General features: G+C 47.2%; 1 long non-coding RNA gene across 1 annotated transcript; it reads right to left on the reverse strand.

The window, feature by feature from the left end:
* Window positions 1–807: 807 nt before the first annotated feature.
* Window positions 808–6257, reverse strand: LOC132252078 (uncharacterized). Its single transcript, XR_009463783.1, has 2 exons — window positions 5683–6257; window positions 808–5173 (listed from the first exon to the last, which is right to left on the reverse strand). It is a non-coding gene; the product is annotated as an uncharacterized LOC132252078 (long non-coding RNA).
* Window positions 6258–7023: the final 766 nt, after the last annotated feature.

Consider the following 7023-nt stretch of genomic DNA (forward strand, 5'->3'; position numbering starts at 1 on the left):
ATACTTTACCATGCCACCCTGCCTTGCCTCCTGCCTCACCTTGCTATACAGCTGATTGTCTTAAGGCCTAATCTCCAGGGTTGCTGCTGTTATTGTTATTATTTAACATAGGGTTTTTTTCATTTAAATACTTTTTCAAATGTATTTTGAATGTAGTGACTATGAAAAGTGTTAGATAGACAGGACCAGAGAGTATCTGCTGTTTCTCCAACAAGATGAGTGCTGCATGAACAATAAAGAAGGCTAACATGGCAGAAGAGATAGCACCGAATGGGACTTGAATGGGCATAAGTAGATCTAGTCTCAGCCCTGCTGTTGTCCTCCATGGCTTTGTGCCTCGGTTTCCCCATTTATGAAATGATAATAAAGACCCATGTAGGTTTGTAAAGCCTTTGAAATCTATGGGTAGAAATTGCTGTTAGAGCTCGGTGGTACCCATATTGCATGTATAGTATAGTATATATATGTGTGTGTGTGTGTGTGTGTGTGTGTAGTGCCCATATTTTGACAAAATATGCAGATATGCCCCTGCTGTCTCTGGGCTAAGAGCATAGTTTTGTCTTCATGGGCTAGTAAATCTCTTGCCTCTACCCTGAGACAGCCAGTGAGAGCAACCAATTGGGTTGGACATCGATGCTTATGTGGAAAGCCGTGTGAGTTGCTCTTGTCCCCTAGGAGCCACGTTGAGAACAGCATGGGATTTCAAGCCATGCGACTGATTCATTTGAAAAGCTGCCATGTCGTTTGTGTTATTTTGGATGCACCATCTTTGCATGTGTTTGTACAGCACCTAGCACAGGACAGGCCTTGTCCATGACTCGGGCTCCTAGGCTTTATTGCAATACAGTTAATAACAACGAATGATCTTTTCTCATGCGCACATGCTGCGGTGTGTTTTATGTAAATGCCATCTTTGCTACAGCACAGCATCCCTTACTAAAGCTTTGCAGAGACCCTCAGTTTTGCGTGTGAACTACAATGTGCATGGATTAGTGAGCTTCTACCGCAATCGGGTCCCACTGGGAAAGGATGGTTGATAAAGGTAGTGGGATCAATATCTATCCCACAGCATAATTTTTCAAGGTTGTTGGCTGGATGAAATAGTTGTCAGAATTCACTTTCTGATTAAGGAGCAACCAAATGACAGGGCTTGCCATGGGGGCAGGAGGCCAATGAGGTATTTTAAAAGAGGCGTGAGCTGCTATTTTCTTTATAAATTGCCATTTTGATGTGCTGGTACATTTTGTTTTCCCTTTGAAGGTTAGTTTCATTATAAAGATTTTACTGCTTGTTTCAGCAAAAGCTGGTGTGCAGCCAATGATGTAAAAAAAAAAAATGGGCTGTAGATATATCAATTTGTACGAAACTTGGTTGGATGCAAAGACCAGCTCTGCTCAAATGAGTCGAATGCCTTTTTAAAATATTGCTTAACTGCAAGAGGAGAAAGCTCCTGCCCAGGCGCAGTCTAGCTTGCTTAACCCGCAGGAAAAGCCTGGATGAAGTCTCCCTGCGAGACACCCCCTCCCCTAACCTATGTCAGGTCATTTGAACCTACAAAATGTGTGCCCACAATTTTGTATGCCCAGAAAGGATGCCTGGCTTGCTGTCCTTTCTCCTGTCACTCCGGCTGCATTCAAAGCCCCGGCACGAGTCCTGAGCGAGCGGCTGAGCCCAAACCAGACGGGTTTCGTGTGTTGCTGCAGTCTTTTAGCACACAGCCCCGTCTGCAGCCTTGGCTCGTGCTTGCCTGTTCCCACGCCACATTCCCGCTCCAGTTGGAGGGAGGGTCGGCAGGGTCCAGAAATGAAATCAGCAGCTCCTTCCCTCAGAGGGGAAGCATGCAGGGCTCCTCTTCCTGGAAGATTTTAACCTCTCCTCTTCAAACTCGGTTACCGTGGCTCAGGAGCCCAGGATCTGAACGAGAGAGGGAGAATGCAATCTGCTTAGCGCGCAGCCTCGGGTTGTCAGAGCTCCAAGACCATACAAACAGGGTCACTTTTTAATCGAACCAGATGTCCAGCCTAGGCCTTCTGCGCGTTTCCCTGTGGAAACATTGCTGATGAGTCAGGTTCAAATCCCAAACAAAAATCCCCTTGTTCCAAGTCCACGCGGCGGCCCGTGGGCACAGTTGGGTTGCAAAGATCCAGCGGAGAGGCTGAAGCATGCTTGGACGTTTGCCCACGGCAGGGCGGGTCACGCTCGCAGCTGCTCCTCGTTTAGAGTCCCATTGGCTGAGATACGAAGAATCCTCCCTGATTTGCCCCCTCCGAGGGAAAAATCCCAGTGCAATGAGCCCTTGGTCAGTGCTTTCTCATGAGCTTCTCCGCCAAGCAGTGTCAGTGCTAGGGAACAGGCTTGGGATGCCCAGCCAAAATCCAGTTGTAGCTGCCAGGTGAGCACTGAGCCACCACGGTCCACAACATGGACCACCTGGAGCATCTTCTGCTGCACTCATCAGAGGGGACTTCAGCCTCCATGGCACTCCTTGCTCCCTCTGATGGGACTGCCCAGTCCTGCCAGTTTGTGACATAAAAAAGAAATTTTTTTTGCAAAAATCTATTTGGTCTAATAAAAGATATCGCCTCTACCACGAGTTCTGGTTCCTTTTGCCTCTAGACCATAGTTTCTCAACCTGTGGTACGCATACCCCTGGGGGTATGCGAGTCATAGGCAGCGGGTATGTGGGTACCCCAACACTCGCTCTCTCTCGCCCTCTTTTCCTTTTAAAACTATGGCAAAAAATTTGGTGCACTGCACATTACACGGCACTTTAAATTCCCCAGTAATAATTTGGTGTTCAGCTCTCCTAGCTTTGGCCAACATCACCTCTAGCCCAGGTACATACTTGAGTTGTGCACCCCTGGTGTACAAAGTGGCAACCCTACTCACACCAGATCAGACATCTGTCATAGCATGGGCTTATATATATAGCCCTTCTTCCAACATATGGCACACATTAAGCTGTAAATATAAAATCCCCTGGAAAATTGAGTGTTGGGGTACTTATTAACATTTTCAGAAGTTAGGGGGTACTTGCTACTTAAAAGGTTGAGAAACACTGCTCGCGACCAATACGGCTACCGCCCAGATACCTGCCAGTTCGCGACATAGACGTCAGTTGTGAAGACACCCCTTCATTTTGGCCGTATGCAGTTTTTATACCTCTAAGTATGGGGCTAGGCTTGGTTTTTATCAATAGGGTGATCTGATCCAACCCTAAGGATTTTCCTTTCCATAGCTGTAATGGCACAAGCACATTTATACGGGTTTAACTAAATTGAACCAAATTACTGGACAACTGGAAATCCATGACTTCCAGCCATTTTCAGCCTCAGATGACTGGCAATAGAGCCCACAGTTTGTCCTAGTTCCCCTAATGCTTGGGGTTTGTAGAGCCTGGCTCAGGCTTTAATATTACGATTCTCAGATAATGCAGAACGATGTCCCTCTCCGTACAGGTTAAATATAGCCCACCGTAAGGTCATCTGTGAACAGCGGAAGAATGGGCAGTTCATTTCTCCTAGAGTGCACTTGCCTCCTCCAGCTTTCCAAAAATTGTCACAATATCAAAGTGCGAATCACAAGATCTAGGACTCTTGCAAATCAAAGGAGGAGCAAAGAAATCACGCGAGGGACAGGTGATCGGGAAGCGTGCATATTTATGAATTCTCCACTTCGGAGACACAGCTCTGAACACAGGCAGTCCCATCACTCTTCCTTCCCCGGCTCTGTCAGTTCGTAACTAGACCTTTGAATATTCAGCTCGGATCAGTGTAAATCATCTGTACCTGCAGGGTTAAAGTATCTAAATAAATACATTATTCCAGGCAAATTTCTCTTTGCTCAAGGTGATTGCACAGAGCAAACAAAATGAATCGCTATGTATGTATGTATGTGTGTGTATGTGTATGTATGTATGTGTGTATGTATGTGTGTGTATATATATATATATATATATATATATATATATATATGTGTGTGTGTGTGTGTGTGTGTGTGTGTGTTAATATATATAACCTTAAGTGATAAAAATTATCCTTGCCCTCCCATCTAACCCCAAAATATTAACAGCCACCTACAAGTAGAGAACCCAGATCATTAGTAGTACTATGGCAATAACCCCAAATGTTTTTCTCTGTTAGTAAAAGAGATGCTTTGTTATATTCTCAGCACGGTGGCGTGTGACTCATTGATGGTGCTCTTCTCTCCCACAACTGTCTCCTAAAATAGTCTTTCAAAGAAGGAAGAAATTGAAGAAGTTGGCGGAAGTTCTGTATGAGACAGACGGGGTATTTTTAGCCCAATTCTGTTCCCACTTTAAACAATAGCTGAATTCCTCTTGTTCAACAAGGAAAGGGCCTTTAATGTTCATGGAGGATTGTCAGCCCTTAAAAATGAACAAGAGGCATTGCCTAACATCAGTCTGTTCTGCCCCAAAATGCCTTTAGTTTGACCTGTAGCTAGAGTAGTAAAGTCTCTGGTGCCCTTCCAGTCTCTGGACTGATTCTGCCACTATAGCATCAGGTAGTGCTCGTGGTGGTGGGGTTTGTAACGTGGATATTCATCCATGAAGGACTGAAGTGAAATCCACTGACTCCTGCCACCAGTGGAGCAAATTCCTTCCCTTGCAAAGCTGGCCCAGGGTGGGCAGACTCTTCCTTTACCGGTGGTATTTATTCAGTGCAGAGCAGCACTTACATTAGCGATGTTCAACAGGAAATCTTGGCCCTGGTCTGCACATCAGGCCTGCCAGATGTTTCTGCAGTTGCAGTTGGAATACCCCACAATGCTTGCAGTAGCATGGATGGGAAATATGCAGTTTAATCCTTTACTACAGGAAACCAGGGAGAGTCCTTGTGTCAGAGAAGGGGGCCTGGTTGTCCCAGGATCGAATTCAAGAGGTGAGGCAACCTCCTAAAACAGCAGAGCCTCAAAGCACAGCTGCAAGGCCTCCTGTCCGCCTGAGAGGCTTCTGGTTTAGCTGTGCTGACAAAGTCTCCTTGTGCGCAGGCATCTTAGCCTGGCAGAGGGACTTTGTGTTGCTAGAGCTCTGCTAGTGCCAGGGTTTGGCCAGAGCGCTATTGCTGGCAGAAATCACGTCCTTTATGGATGGAGCTACTTCAGCAAAACTTTCAAGTGGAGCTCGCTGTCTGCTCGGTCTTGCTTCAGCCCCCTATAAACATTGCAATGGAAAAAACTTAGGAGTTGGGGTGGGGTAGGGATTCAGTTCTCCAAAAAAAGCAGAATGAAAAAGCACTGTTCCTCGTGGGAGGGTAGCAGGGAATTAGCACCATTTTACACCGCTCGGTGCTTTCCGTGGTAAAAGAGGCCATGCCTCTTGTCCTCTGCATTGTTGTACAGTCCCAACCCCATGTAACGGGGTACGCGGCAGACTGCACGTATAGTATATGCCTTAAGCATGGGGCTTTGGATTGGAGAGTTAGAAAGCGGCATCACAGTGATACACCGGCTCCTAGACAAGCCCTGCCCGCTACCCCGCTTCCCCGCTTGGTGGGAAACGTGCTTCCCTCCCCATCGTCCACCCCTGGAGGAGGCAGCACGAGCATCTGAGCTTTCCCCCCAAGGAGGGAAAGAAACAAGAGTGACCATTGACCAAAGCGTTAAAAAAGGAGCGGCAGACACATCTGTGCTAAATCTGGTTTTCCCCCACTTGCCAAATACCTTGGTTGGATGCAATTGTGCAGTATCTAACGTCACATGTGGAAACGGAGCCAGCAGCTTTATTTCCTGAACTCCAGTTACAGTCTGAAAGGTCACAGATGGCAGAGGAGTCCCACCCAGCACAGGAGGCAGCTATTTGGGGTCCCCTGACCCCGAGCTAAGACCCAGTCATCTGTGCTCGGCTAGGACGCTCCGGGGACCCGCACCCTTCCTTCTGTTGGCTCCGTGAAACCATGTCAGCAATATGAGGGGAGGGGCAGGAAGACTTTTGACAGCACATTAAACCTTGGCTGCAGACTGCTGCGAATGAGAAAAGCCAGAAGAGCAGCCAAAGAAATCGTCGTCATCGCTTCGGAGAGAGTGAATAATTGGAAACGTCACCGCGTTGCATCCCAGGAATGCTGAAGGACAAGCTGCTCTTTCCCAGCTGGGTTTGAAACTGCTGCTTTCACCTCTATTGCACGGTCCTTGCAGCTTTCTCCTGCTGTATCGAGGGTGGGAGACTCGTACACTTCTGTGAAAACAGCAGGATATCTCGTCAGCAGGCCTATTGCTTATTCTCTGCCAGGGGCTTTCTGCACAACTCAAGTGCCCCTGCCTCCCTGAGATGCAAAGCATAATAGGCCTGAATCTGATCCCAGGAAAATCAGCCTAAAACTCTCATTGACATCAATGGAGACAGGATGGGACTTGGTGCTTTAAAGCTGGAAGGCTCCGTGGAAACACTAAGCATCGTTCTTAGGATCTGCTGACTCTTTCCTTTACCTGAGCAGGCCCCCGGGGTTTCATCAGCATCTCACTTTGTCCACACACACCACTGCACTGGGAGGTGTTGCTAACATGCTTGGAAAGCAAAGGGAGCTCAAGGGGCAAGGGGGTCCTGGCACTGTAAGTGCAGCTTATGCAAAAGGGGAGCGCAGGGAGGATGCTGATGTTACTCATTCACTTTATAGTCTCAGATTTAGGAGCTTTGTCCATCTCCAGATTAGCACTCAAGCATGCTAAAGAAGCGCAGACAGGGTTCCTTGGGTGAATTTGATATCTTTTATTAGACCAACCCAAATAGTTGGAGAATAGTTATTAAGCAAGCTTTCGGGTTCAAAAACACGGCTACAACCTACACCCGTGCAACTAAAGAAGCGCGGCACTTGTGTCCAGTAAACAGCTTAGCCCACGAGGAAGGAGTTAAGTGATGAATGGCTTTGTCTCCTCCATTTTGCACTTGCTCCGATCTGCAATAAGAACTTTTTTGCACGCTAGCACATCCCCCGGGCATATTTGGAGTCAAGTTTATCACTGAAGTGAAGGGCAGATGCTCCAAGCTCTCCAAGCTTCACATGA

This window comes from Alligator mississippiensis, chromosome 8 (assembly GCF_030867095.1).
Source record: "Alligator mississippiensis isolate rAllMis1 chromosome 8, rAllMis1, whole genome shotgun sequence".
NCBI classification, from domain to species: domain Eukaryota; kingdom Metazoa; phylum Chordata; order Crocodylia; family Alligatoridae; genus Alligator; species Alligator mississippiensis.